Here is a 15,680-nt window from a genome sequence, read left to right on the forward strand (position 1 = left end):
TGTCACACTCACACAGGACTTTACAGGACGTCATATTCCATCTGTGAGGAAAATAAATCATAAGGAAAACATCAAGACCGCAAGAAAATCAATTTCCCTTCTTTGACCTTGGCTAATCTCCTGTCTCCAATATGTACATCTGTAAAATTCAAGCACGATTACAGAGTTAAAAAGCCTTTGCTAGCATCTTACAACAAATTTAAAGAGTTTAGGATTAAAACAGGTGTTTTTAACCCCATTTTTCATGACTGACCCAGTTTGTCTTTTTTTCTGTTGTAATTGTGTGTAAATAAGTCAAGCGTCACTGACACAGACTGTGAGCTGACATATGCACACCTCATATGCACACATTCCCAATGCCAAAAAAGTCCCAGTGCAGGTATGTGTGTCAGAAAGCATTCAGGTCTCCAGAATCCCAATCACTCTGCCGGTTACGCTTTCGAGGACTGTTTCTGCACTCCGCGAGCGAGCAGCCACGAGAGAGAGTGGCGCTCCACCTGTTAACTACGGCAGCTTTAGCCCCGCAGGCATTTCCCCCCGCCACACACACAAGACCCAGACATGGAAAGCCACTCTCCGTGGACACATGCACAAAGGTCGAGCGAAGCTGTATGTTTGCTGTCAACAGCGGATTGAATGAAAATACTTTCCTTACCTGTGCCGGCTGGATGCATATGAGCCCGACCCCAAGCTGTACATTCTTCAGCTGTGCGTCTCCGCCTCCTCTTGTTTCCTCTTCTCGCCTTTGCTTCCTCTCACCTCCTTTTGGCCCTATCTTTTGCACTGTCTCTCTCTCCTTCTCTCAACACTTGCGTGAGTCTACTTGTGTGGCAGCTGAAGACCCTGCTGTGGTGATGGCATTTCTCTCCCTCTCGCTCTCTCTCGCTCTTCCTGGCAAAGAGGGTCAAACTGAAGATGGTGTCAGTGACACGGTGAGGAAAATGATGGAAGGAATTAGCGAGAAACAGAGAGACAAATGTCCAAAAAAAGAGGAGAAACAGCTGTTAGCAGCATGTGACGCCGACTAGAGACAGCTGGAGATTTGCAGTTGTGATCTCTGACTGAGGAAAGGTGTGAGAGCGTGGTGGTGACTCCCTGCACTTGCCGGATTCGCGTGCGAATGTGTGAGGTGGTGTCTTACTCTATAAATCTTGAATAAATCTCACGTGGGTCTTGTTTACCTATGTCTGCAGTTGTGATATGCCTGTAGCACGTAAACCAGAAGCAGAGAAAGTATGTTTGAAAGTGTGCATCAGTCAAAAAAAGAGCATTTTTGGCATGGACAAACCCTTCATCTTCAATCAAACTGATCATCCGCAGCCTCCGCCCGCTCCATCACGACCAACCTAGTTCCCCAACCTTGGGGAATAATCATGATGAAATGAGAACGATGCTGGGAAGAGAGTACAGCTGATTAAAATAGATTCGAATGAAAGACTGGAGCTGTGTATCTGACCTTTTCCGTCTCTGGAGTAGTAGTTTGCTGATTTTGATGAGGAAGTCCATGAAGATGCTTCTCAGTTAGTCGAAATGTGTCGCTTATTTCAGAATCTTTTATATCCGCAGGTGTCGCTTTCTGATTTAGTCCGGATTCTGAAAAGTTTGGAGTTCTTGCAGTGTTGGCTGAGAAGAGCATGAAAGCAGTCCAGAATAAATACATACAGAAATAAAAATTCACAAATTATGTTTGTCCAGTTTGTAGAGCAGATGTGCCGAGTGTCTCATCTGTTTGATGTGATCTGCCTTCTGCTCTCCAGACCACAGAACAAGCTTCTGATACCTAATCATGATGCTGTACAGATTTATCCTGCCTCCCCCCTCCTCATTCTCTCATGCTTTTATTCTCTCTCTCTCTCCATCCTGAGTCCCTTTTCACCATGTCTGATTTTCACTTCGCTATCCTGTCCTGTTTGTTCTCTCTAACTCTATTACTCCTGCTTCTGTCTGTCTTTCCCACCGTCTTTGTCCTTATCCTCCTGTTGCAATTTAAATGCTCTTTCTTTTCAAGCCTTCCTGGTTTCCGGTCATTCTGAGATGAGCAGGTCTGACAGACAAGTTCCCTTGTCCTGTTGATTCTCTCTCTCTGTCTCTGATACTTCTAGACACTTCAACCTTGCTTGTCCTTCAGGTCTGAGGTTATTATGAATGCAGTTTTGTTCTTTTTTGTCAGACAGCTTTTATGAAATCAATCCCTGTCCTCTACACAAACATTTGATTTTCATATCATTTGTTTTAATACTAAGCAAATGACATTTTCTATCCCCTAATCCTAAACCTACCTTTACACAAACCTTTCTAGAATTTTATAGAGGCATTATTTGTTTGTTTATCAAGCTGTTTTTCTCATGGGGAAAACGTGGATTTTATAATAAAACATGAGTTTCATATTTTAAACTTTTAGATTATATGTGACGCCTGGACCACAAAACCAGTCATAAGTAGCACGGGTATATTTGTTGCAATAGCCAACAATACATTGTATGGGTCATAATAATGGATTTTTCTTTATATGTCAAAAATCATTAGGATATTAAATAAAGATCATGCTCCGTGAAGATATTTAGTGAATTTCCTACCATAAATATATCAAAACTAATTTTTTTATTAGAAATATGCATTGCTAAGAACTTCATTTGGACAACTTTAATGGCGATTTTCTCAATATTTAGATTTTTTTGCACCCTCAGATTCCAGATTTTCAAATAGTTGTATCTCAGCCAAATATTGTCCTATCATAACAGACCATACATCAATGGAAAGCTTATTCGTTCATCTTTTTATATATATATATATACTGTATATCAATTTCAAACAATTGACCCCTATGACTGGTTTGTGGTCCAGGGTTACATATATATATATATATATCTATATATACATACATATATACACATACAAGCTAAATCAACATATTTAAAAAAAAAATCAAATCAAATCAAATTTAAAGAACCATGTTACATTGAAGACTAGAGTAATGGCTGCTGAGAATTCAGCTTTTCCATCACAGGAATAAATTACATTTTAAAACATATATTTTTTTAAAACAACAGTAATTTTATATTGTAATAATATTTCACAATATTTCGTTTTTTACTGTATCTTTAAATGAATTAATATGCCGCTTTAGTGAGCATAAGAGACGTCTTTAAAAGAAAAAAAATCTTACAGACCCCAAACCTAATAAACACACATACTTTAAAAACATATTAAAATATAAGTATATGCATATTTACATGTATTCCCTATTATTAGACTATTTTACCCAAAGTGATTTACAAAAGCCTTACAGATGAAGAATAAAACATAAGTGATTCTCCCTGAGGAGAAAAGACTGTTCGGAGAATACAAGAACAGAGATGAAAGTGAGAAACAGTTAAATAATATCTTTTTTTCCTGTCTTTCTTAAGAGTTAGTTAAGTATATTAAAAAAGATTGATCAAGTGGTCACAGAAGAAATACCTTGAGTAGCAAGGAACAGAAAAGGTTAATTTGACACTTTGAATCCGTTAAAAGATGAAAGTGTAAAGTTAATTTTAAGATTTGATTTGGTTTAATTTCATTAGTAAAAAAAAAAAAAATCTAGTCGAGTTTTGTTCACCTGACACTGCAAATTAAACTTTCCACCTGTAAGGAGACAGAACGATTCCACATGTCTCATCCATACTGTAACCCATAATCCAGGATAAAAACATTCTGGTTTTCCCATTCATAAGAGCATTAAATGGCAGAACCCTGGTGTTTCAGCTGAAGCAGACTACTAATAATATACGTGTTAAATCAGTGCTATAAACTACACACGGCTTTTTGTTCTTTGATTGCTGACATATTTTAAACACGATGTCTTTTGCACGTACAGCATGTGCAAAACTAAATATATACTACATATTTTAAAAAAAAAGATCAGCCGGGATGCTGTCATGTAACACAAATGTGTTTTTTCACCCTGAGTTAATTTTTTTTCCCTCCATTTTTTTGTCCCAGCTTTAAAGATCTGCTGTCTCCTCTCATTTTCCGTCTGCTCAAAAGGAACTCTCTAAATTGTCTAAATCGCTTTGTGCACATGGCAGCTTTTAAGAAACTAAAAATACCGTGGTGCTATTTTAGAGCAGACCAGGTGATGAGGCATACTGACAGGAGGAGAAACCATGTGACTCTTCAAACATGTTCCAGCCGAACTGCGCAAAGTTTTTGTGCATTTTGACACACTGAAAGCCACTTACAACACATGATGACCTGTCTTTAAGAGAAGCAAATGGGTTTAAACATTTTTGACAAAAAACAGAAAATTTTTTGTTTAAAATAGTACCTGATGCATAATGTTTTATGACAGTGTATGACAGCAGTACTTCGTTTGGAAGCCCATTCCTGCCTTGGAGCAAAAAAAGTAATTGTTAGAAAAAGTTTAAGAAATAAAGGTAAATTGTAACAGTTGTAAGATTCACATTAACATCACAGTCTGAGGTATACATTTTGAATTTAAGATAAATAAAATTGCAATTGCAAGATATAAAGCCCCACTGCGAGATATAAAGTCACATTGTGAGATGTAAAGTTGCTATTAAGTTTGTGAGACCGATGTGGGGGAAAAACGCTCATATTTATTTCATTACATATAAACCAAATGATGCTCTCAGAATTTTTTTTACTTTTTTCCCCCTCATCCAAGCTCCTGATTGTCCATTTAAAAAAAAAAAAAATTGTCCAAGTTTGTAACGGTCAACATGAGGCAAGTTGAAAGACAGCAGATCACAATTTCACTATAATAAAAATACAAGAGACAACGGTGTCATTAGCATTGAAAAAATCTATTTTATCGGCCAGTGATCATCCCCTGTACTCTGAGTTTGAGTTTTTACCTTCCGGTTTGCAGCTTCCTTTAGTGGAGAGTAATCGATACAGATGCTCATTTATTCCTACTGCAATAACCATGCTAAATGTAGGTAATGGTGATGGTTAGTGGTTAATTGTTTTGTTTTTTTGTGGGGTGGGTGAGGTTGTAAATTGTATTATTAGGGTTGTTTTATCGTATTGTTTTTGTGCTTTTTATCTTTTGTTTGTATGTCTTGCTGCAAAACTAATTGCCTCTTGGGGGACATGAATAAAGTTGAATGAATGAATGAATGAAGTAGCAGAATCAATGATGCAAACTTCAAAACAAGAAGCAAATCCATATTGTGCTATAACGCAGCTGTAGCAAGACAATGGTGTCATTATTCAGCTCCAGTCAGTTCAAGTTTTGTTCTCATACAATAATGTGAGAAGTAAGATCTTTATTTAAATAACTCATCAATTCTTTTTAACTACAGTGTGCTCATCTCCGTAAAGAAATCTATGGATTGTGTGAGTCTACAGTATTGAGATGTACCTGGAGTGACAGACCTTCTTTTATAAAATTAATCTGTGCTCAAGTTTTGATTAAATGTCAATATTGTTGATTTTTTCCACCCTGACAGTGTCTGAGAGAAATTAAACTCAGCGAAGTTACTGTTGTGCTGCACTTCTTCTCATAATAAGGGTCTTCAGTTCAAAGCAATTCAGCCTACAATTGTAGAATAATTGCCTGAACTGTAATTGTGGTAAAATGGGTTATTGAGTTGTTTTGTGAAATATGGATAATGTGTGTAACAACACAAAATCACTTGTTCAGTCACTTGTCAAAATGTGGGTGTTTCGCTGAGGTGTAAATGGAAATGCAGATGCTTTAAGTTCCCCAGGTACAGCTGGTAGCCGTGCCAGATCTTGGGGAGGAAATGTCATGCGGTCAAGTGTCCCCCAAGGGCTCAGGTGGAGGCTGCCTGTCCATCAGGTGTCATAGCTTCATGCCAAAGGCAGAAAACTGCCAGATTTACATGGCATCAGATGGACTGAAAGTGGAAAATAGCAACATTGTGGAAATATATAAATATTGCCATGCATATAAATAAATCCAATCTTTCGTCTTTCATCTATGAAATGTGACATTTCAGACTTTTTCGCTGCGCTGCTGGCTATTTTTAGATAGACTTTACTAAGAGAAGCCAGAAAATGAGAAGGAAACGTGCAGCAGGGTTAACTTTGTTGCACAACTCCCCTGAGAAGCAACTGGAAGAAATCAAAGGAGCCACGATTCGGACCGTAACTTTACTTTAAGACTTTAACATATGACAACATCTTTTAAACAATATTAGTAGACTAGTCGAGTTTTGATATGACATACATCTGGAGACAATCTCCTCATGCTGCTCTCAAATGTTCCACATGACAGCATAATATTTCACTGACAACCAGAAATCCAGAAAAGTTATTTATAGTATGTAAATATGCAATTACTCAAACTCATATGTGTGATTTGACAAAATAGATACGCATAGGACATAAATAGAACTGCTCAACTATATTTGTCCTGGTATGTAATCAGAAAATGTCTTTTGTATGATGGTGTACAACATTTGATTGGGCACAAATGCATTGAAATTCTGTTTTTCAACCTCATGTAGTTTGACATATAAAAGGACATATTTTGAGAAATATCTCAGTTTTTGTCTATACAATGGAAGTCAACTGGTTGCAATGTTGTTTGGTTTCCAAAAATCCTCAAATTATCTTCTTTTGAGTTCCGCAGAAGAAAGAAATGCAGGTTTGGAATGATATGAGGGTGAGCAAATGATGAGTAAATAATGGGTGGGCCATCGCTATAAGCTCCAAAGATAAAAAGTTTAAGGTTTTCAAGTCTTTGTTTTAATCTTAAACAATAAACTGCTTAAAATAAAGTCTTTCTTTACAATAAAGCAAATAAAACTATTACATTATAATTCATGTCGTGCATGAACATATGAACACAACAATTTCAGATGATCAAATTTTTGTTTTGAATAAGGAACAGCTCTAATGCATTTGCTGTCGTACATTTTGTATAAAGTAATGGTACCAATAATAGGTGCTGATAAACCCTACTTAGGGAGGCTTCGATCTCACATTTGCATTTCAGCCACCTCACAAATCTGCAATTAACTAAGCTGTCAGCACTCTTGTGATCATGTGATCTCACTTCATGTTTGCTGAAAAGGGCATCTACAATTGCTATCTGATAGCTAGTTATTTCACTTGAAATTATTTCACTTAACAGTCATTTAAAACATTAAACTTCTTAACATTATGTACTATTCTTCACTTCCCTCCAATGTCCCTCCAAAGCTGTGTGTTGTACCACACACACCTTTCACAGACATGTGTTTCACTAACTCTCATACAAATACTCTTTATTCCAATTAAATCAACCAACCTTAAAACCTTAAAAATCAACCTTGCCAGATACACCATTATTAATGAGGTACATCTACTTTAAAAAACAGTAAAGTCTGTCAAGCAAGATTCAAACTCACAAGGCAAAGAAATATTCTTCTGAACAACATTAACCGAGCCCCTTCTAAGACTAAAATCCTAAAAATGTATCAAACCACACCAGCTGATCCTCTGTGGAATCATCTTGCTGCCACCTATAGGCAAGAAAGGAAATCATAAAGGAAAAAAACACAATTTATGACTTAAATTTACCATTCTTGATGTGAACGTATATAGCTATAGAGCTTTGTTACTATCCAGAGAGAGTCACGACAGTCATTAAGCATCTCTTCAGACTTTAACAGCACTACAAACCTCTTTTTTCAGTCCTATCTGATTCCCATCATGAAAAAACTTACTAATAGATGCTCAACTATTACAGACGTGTCTTCATTTTATTCTCTGCGTTTTTTGAAGGATACTCCAGATTTGCATGGAAACTATTTTTACATCTCTTCAAGCCACTTCCTTGCACTCATAGGTTTGAGAGAAAAGGTTTACGTCAACAACACAAGTGCTCTTCCATCTGAGAAAGAGAGAGCAAGCCAATGTCCCTTCATTTAAATACTCAAGGTATGTTATTTCAATTTATATTCAACCTTTAGCTTCTCTAGAGACTAAAGCACATATTTCATGATCATCCTGTCTGAATGAATTTGCACACACTGTATTGTTGCTCTGAGACGGCAAACGAGAGAAGAAAGAGCAGTATTCACATGGGAGATAAAAGGAAAATCGACATCTTCAAGTGGTCTGCAGAGTAGAAAAACAAAGATCCCCAATGGGATAAGTAAACACGCAGGGTTCATCCGAACAGCAAAAAGAAGCATGAATGTATCTTTTGTCCTCATAAATATTTCATAGTCATGACTGTTCTGCGCTCTGTAGGTACACACGCACTACCTGGTCTAGTTTCCAAAAATAGACCCCTAACATGATTTGACAACTCCATTAAACCACAGCTGAATTAATTGCTAATTAATTATTAACAGCCAACTGTAAAAGAGTTGATACTCTCACTTTAACAAGGACAGTGGTTTTCACAGAGATTGGAAGGACAGGGGGATAGACAACTGGATAAGCTTAATGAGCATAAAGTTTGAAGTAGATCTTTCTGTGTCGGCCAGATGGCTGTCTGCAAGGTGGGATGAGTTTTGACTCCATATGCACAGCCACACCTGTGGACTATCTGTCTGTTTTTTGGCTCACCGTGCTCTCAGAAATACTATCCAAACACTGTGACTCAGTGCAACACACCTTATCTGACCATTTGGACAATGTAGCCTGCGGTGAGGGGCTATGCAAATTTGTACGATATAATCAGCACAAGACTAGATCTAATATTTATCAAAGGAGGCAAATTATGTTTTTGACATGAGCTATGCTGGAGAACCATTTAAAGAAACAAGAGATAGAGACTCGTCATGAATATTTCATCGGAGTGCAAATATTAGGCTATCTATGAAACGAAACATGTGAGAACACAGCTAATAAAATAATGGCCTGTTCCAGCTTTCATGGCAGTTATGAGATAAGAAGAAAAACATGGACGTGTGGAATACTGAATACAAAGTTAACTTAGCATTCTTCTTGTTGCCCTGGACAATATGATATGTGTAATACTATATATTTACAAAAGATTTGAGGGTAGCCTGAATGACTATTTGACTAATCTTAAAGGTGAAGGGTGTAATTACTGCAACACTCCTGTTTTCAAACAGGTTTCCTGATTACTCATCACTGTCCTTCATTGGCTGGACAAACAGATAGTCCCGTCCCAAACTTATACCATTGGTGGAGCCAATTTTACTTAAAAAAGAGCAATGGTTTTATAGTATCACAGTGCTTATACTTAAAAATCAACTTACATATAGTGTATCTCAATATTAAACATTAAAAATAAAGTAAAATATATTATATACTTATATTAGAGGGTGTGATGGGCTAGGTAAAAATATAGATGATCTGAACAATTGCAATCTTCATTTGAACAATCGCAATTTATTTATAAAATCACAAGAGTGACTTTCAGAGATTAAACATTTAAATAAAAATATACAAAATATAAATACATTTAAAGTAATCATCAGCAATTTATTTTATACATACATACATACACATACAGTATATATACATGTATATATACACTATATTGCCAAAAGTATTGGGTCACCCCCTTCTAATGCACATGTTTGACTACTTTAGTAATTTCTATGAGTACAAATCTTAATGTTTAAGCATATAATGATATTCTAGGGAATTGTGTGCTTCTAATTTTATAGCAGTTCGGACAGGACCCTTTTCTATTCTAACATGGCAGTGCCTCTGTGTATAAGCCACGGTTCAAAAAGACATGATTGATTCAGTTAGTGTGGAAGAACTTGACTGGTCTGCAGAAAGCCAAGTCCTCATCCCAGCTGAACACCTCTGGTGTGACTTTATATGCAGACTTCATATGCATATACTGTATATATATATACACTCACCTAAAGGATTATTAGGAACACCTGTTCAACATGGCAGTTGCTTCAATGCATTTAGGGGTGTGGTCCTGGTCAAGACAATCTCCTGAACTCCAAACTGAATGTCAGAATGGGAAAGAAAGGTGATTTAAGCAATTTTGAGCGTGGCATGGTTGTTGGTGCCAGACGGGCCGGTCTGAGTATTTCACAATCTGCTCAGTTACTGGGATTTTCACGCACAACCATTTCTAGGGTTTACAAAGAATGGTGTGAAAAGGGAAAAACATCCAGTATGCGGCAGTCCTGTGGGCGAAAATGCCTTGTTGATGCTAGAGGTCAGAGGAGAATGGGCCAACTGATTCAAGCTGATAGAAGAGCAACTTTGACTGAAATAACCACTCGTTACAACCGAGGTATGCAGCAAAGCATTTGTGAAGCCACAACACGCACAACCTTGAGGCAGATGGGCTACAACAGCAGAAGACCCCACCGGGTACCACTCATCTCCACTACAAATAGGAAAAAGAGGCTACAATTTGCACGAGCTCACCAAAATTGGACAGTTGAAGACTGGAAAAATGTTGCCTGGTCTGATGAGTCTCGATTTCTGTTGAGACATTCAGATGGTAGAGTCAGAATTTGGCGCAAACAGAATGAGAACATGGATCCATCATGCCTTGTTACCACTGTGCAGGCTGGTGGTGGTGGTGTAATGGTGTGGGGGATGTTTTCTTGGCACACTTTAGGCCCCTTAGTGCCAATTGGGCATCGTTTAAATGCCACGGCCTACCTGAGCATTGTTTCTGACCATGTCCATCCCTTTATGACCACCATGTACCCATCCTCTGATGGCTACTTCCAGCAGGATAATGCACCATGTCACAAAGCTCGAATCATTTCAAATTGGTTTCTTGAACATGACAATGAGTTCACTGTACTAAAATGGCCCCCACAGTCACCAGATCTCAACCCAATAGAGCATCTTTGGGATGTGGTGGAACGGGAGCTTCGTGCCCTGGATGTGCATCCCACAAATCTCCATCAACTGCAAGTTGCTATCCTATCAATATGGGCCAACATTTCTAAAGAATGCTTTCAGCACCTTGTTGAATCAATGCCACGTAGAATTAAGGCAGTTCTGAAGGCGAAAGGGGGTCAAACACAGTATTAGTATGGTGTTCCTAATAATCCTTTAGGTGAGTGTATATATATATATATATATTTTTTTTTTTTTTATACACACACACACACGTTGGTTTTTGTGGTTTATGGGGACTCTCCATAGGCGTAATGGTTTTTATACTGAACAAACTGTGTGTGCTATTGCCCCACACCAACCCTACACCTAAACTTAGCCCTCACAGGAGACTTTGTGCATTTTTAGATTTTCAAAAAAAACACCATTTAGTATGTTTTTTAAGCCTTTTGAATTACGGGGACATAGGCAGTGTCCTCATAAACCACCTTCATATTGTAATACCTCTGTCATACCCATGTCATTATACAAATTTGTGTCCTCATAAACCACATAAACATGCACACACACACACACAGTATATAAACATATATATAAATCAATATATATCAACAAATTAATATTTTGTAATATTAAATTAATAAATTCCCTGTATAATTTACATGACACATTGAGAATTTTTTTAATGTAACTGAAATATACCAAAATTAATCAAATTATTACAGCAAAATCCAACTGAACTGAGAGCATGTGAATCAAATTTGATCAGAAAATCTGTATCATTACCCATTCTCAACTTTGCATACTGTCCCAAAAATGAAATGCTTAAATAAAAGATGCTTAAAAAACATGATTTTCAAAGTTGTCGGATCACTGTTCCTTTCACACTGCATGACTATTTTGGGTATCATGACGTTTTCTCTAGGAAGAATCCCAGACAGCAATTTCCAAAAACATTCACGAGAAGTGATGTAAGACTAGACTCCTACCTCTGAAATTTCCCTTGCTTTTTATCTTGCTCTCTCATTGGGTGCAGGTCTCAAACTGCAAGACTCTGAGTAGCAGATACATTAGCACTTCTTTTAGATTGCATCTTTCATAATTGACATCATGCAATCGTCACTTGCATAAAAATTAGCACCGATTTGTGTCAAATTTCAAGCTTTTGTAAGTAATCTCCAGAAATTGTCGGCGAGTAAAAAAAGATGCATACCCGGCATTAAAGACACCTTAATACATCTCTAATGTGTGTGAGAGGGGTCTCTATAGTGTCCTTGCAACATGTTTATACCACAACACACAACTCACCATATACAATTTAATGCATTTGTGACCTTTCTGAAAGCTGACCCCATTTATGCTTCTTACTAAGAGGCAGGACAGAACTGAAGGCCAACTGACCAGTCCAGAGGGAACTTCTGGTTGTTCAGGCAGAAAAAAAGCACCTCATAACTCCTGTCTGACAGGTCCACTAATCCAATGTGTCAGTATATAAGAGCATATGCATGTGCACATGCCTGTTCTCGGCCTTCTATTAGCTGTACAGGTCAGCCATTTGTCTTACAGTGACAGGGTCATTCACCATGTGCCTTGAAAGGCATGTCCTTATTAGAAATATGTTATATGACCAATACATGTGCAGGTCAGACAGTGTCACTATAGATACCATATCCATCTCCCACGATACTTCATCTCATATCATATGACAACATTTTGACAAATGGATAAGAAAAATGGGAGAATATTACACTGCATCTATGTGAAGATGGCCAAAACGTATCTCAAATAGGCAACACTGAATGTAAGAAAACAGAAGGCAAAATTGGAACTGGATAGACCGTCTACATTTTAATGAAATAGTAGAATATTGCTGAGGTGCCAACGGCAGGTTGCACACAGGATCCAAAGCAGTTCTTATATTCTTATAGCAGTTCTAAGCGCATAAATGTGTGAAGTATGCCCTCTGCAGGTTGTTTAATGTTTACGGATTTATGTGCTGTTGAAAGTAAATGCTCAGTTGCATTCTTTGGAAATTAAGTCATAATTTGAACAACAGATTAAATTTGAAATGCTCTTTCCTAAACACTAAATTAACAATCTTAAACCAAGATAATGTTGTACCATTAAAAAATACATTGCACTGAAAAAAATTAATTAAAATGTTTAAAATTATGTACACTCACATGGCTATAATTTATCTGGAACATTTAAATGTTTACATTTATGAGTGGTTTTATTTATTTATTTCTACTAACTTTTAAAATTAATGTAATGTTTTTATCTAATGTCAGCAGACTTAAACAAAGATATTAAGTGCACCTTTAAAGTTTGACTTCCAAATCAAACCCAGGGCCCAGTTCAAAAGAAATCAGATTGGATCAAATCTTAAAAATGGGTTGTTCAAAAGAAGGAGAAAAGGTTTCTGAAATCAGATCACGTCTTGGCTTTGATCTGGATCAAACCTTCAATTCAGTATGTGTATCCAAAAATATAGCTGCATTTATATTTTGGACTTGATTTGTTTAACAGTTACAGTGATATATATTTTTTCTCAATAAAATAATTCTCCAAAGAGCTGTCACAATCAAACAAAAATAATATATTCAATTTAAATGTAATTTATTAATTGCACTGACACAATTATCAGAGACCAATCAGTCAAAATTAGTGCCTAAACCCTAACAATTGTATATCCTTGCTGCGTATTTATTTTTGTTTATTTGTGGGTCAGATGAGAAGTCTGGAAGTTTAAAAGAATTTCAAAATGGAAGAGGGTGTTTGTATTGTTTTTTTGCGTTGTTTCTGTCACTGTGGATGAAATACATCAGCTGTAAATATGAAGAAGCTGCAAGAGTTTACAGTAGGCAGTACAGAGAGGCACAAAAACAGAGCGTAGCTACTCGCGCCCCCCTGCAGCGGGGCCGAGGTGGCAAACGCTCTGGGTCGGGGGCCTGTGAGGCTAAGACGGATCTGCGGACCGTACTTCAGGCTAATAGGTCCTCGACCAAGAAGCCCTGACGGGCGTGGCTCAGGGCTTACGAGGGCAGACCCCTCTGGGGACGAGCGGGTTACACCTCATTATACGGTGTCCGTCTCCCCCCATTGCCCTTGGGACAACAGTCTGCCAACCCTGCCAGAGTTCCAGGGCTCAGCTGGCTCCAGCGAGCGCTTTTCTCAGTCACTTCCGCCCCGAAGTGTAGCGAGCTGAGAAGCTCGCCACCCCTGCGGGGGTCTCTAGAGCTGCTGGTTCGGCCGTCTCCTGCCGGTCTTCTGCTTCAGGGCACCGAGCTAGCAGCTCTGAGTACACCAGAGGCCAGTCTCGAGAGACTGGTTCCCTTAGTAGACTATTTGGCAGCATGGAAACTACTGCCAAATGTGTCTCAGTGGGTCCTGCGTACTGTAGAAAAAGGCTATCGTATTCAGTTCGGCTCTTCTCTTATTTTAGATCTGCGTCAGCTGAACTGCTCAGTCAGCAGACTGAAGTTCAGGATGCTCACTCTCAAACAGGTCGTGTTTCAGATCAAGTCCGAGGACTGGTTTGTTACGATAGATCTGAAAGACGCATACTTCCACGTCTCCATCCTTCCCACTCACAGGAGGTTCCTGAGGTTTGCTTTTGGGGGCAAGATATGGAGAGTGTTTGGCCAGGCACAGGTGGACCTCTTTGCGACTCAGGAGACATCGCAATGTCCCCTCTGGATCTCTCTAACTCATCCAGCTCCACTGGGGCTGGATGCTATGGTACAGACTTGGCCAAGGCCAAGATATGGAATGGAGTGGCCTCTGAGGGGGCGCAGCTCATTGCTTCCGGTCTTGCTGACACCATCCTCCAATCCAGAGCTCCCTCTGCGAGGAAACTGTACGCCCTGAAGTGGAAACTTTTCACTTCATGGTACGGAGACTGCCAGCTCCACCCAGTTAACTGTCCGGTTGGTACAGTGCTGGAGTTCTTGCAGGACCGTTTCTCCGCAGGGTTAACCCACTCCACCCTGAAGGTTTACGTGGCGGCTCTATCGGCCTACCACGCCCCTCTTGGTGGCCAGACAGTGTGTAAGCACCCCCTTGTTACACGTTTCCTCCACGGTGTGCTGAGGCTGAGGCCTCCAGTACGATCCCGTGTCCCCACGTGGGACCTGGCAGTGGTATTAGAAGCTCTCTGTAGGCCTCCATTCGAGACTATTGAAGAGATCTCTGTTCACCTACTCACAATTAAGACTACCTTTCTCTTGGCGATATGTTCTCTTAAGAGAGTTGGGGACTTACAGGCCCCGTCAGTGGCCCCTTCCTATCTTGACTTTGTGCCCGGTCTGGCCAAAGTGTTCCTCTACCCTCGAGCGGGTTATGTTCCTAAAGTCCCCTCTTCTATACCACGGACTGTCGTGCTGCAGGCTTTCAGTCCTCGTCCCTTCAGGGAGCCCGACCAGCGGAAGCTTAACTGTATGTGTTCAGTGCGAGCACTGGACGCATACGTCCACAGAGCTGCCCTGTGGAGAAGGACGGACCAACTGCTCGTGTGCTTTGGTCCTCCTAAGAGGGGTCTACCTGCCTCTAAACAGGCCCTTAGCCGGTGGATCGTGGATGCTATTTCTATCGCTTATGAGTCCCCTGGTCTCCCCTCGCCTATGGGGGTGAAGGCTCACTCCACCCGAGGTATGGCGGCTTCCAAGGTCTTCCTAACAGGTGTTCCCATGCAGGACGTCTCGTTCCCTTCAGGCAACCAGGGTTATGTAACCTGAGATGTTTTCTACAATTCTAGGGTATTTTATACTACAATACACTACAGTTTACTGTAGTAAAAACTAAAGTATACTGCAGTATTTATTACAGTTTATCAGTTCACTACTATGCTGTAGTATTCATTAACAAAGTGTTAACATAATAACATATATGCCTACAGTACAATAGACTTTTCTATAGTAAGG

This window comes from Barbus barbus (assembly GCF_936440315.1).
Source record: "Barbus barbus genome assembly, chromosome: 32".
Taxonomy (NCBI): Eukaryota; Metazoa; Chordata; class Actinopteri; order Cypriniformes; family Cyprinidae; genus Barbus; species Barbus barbus.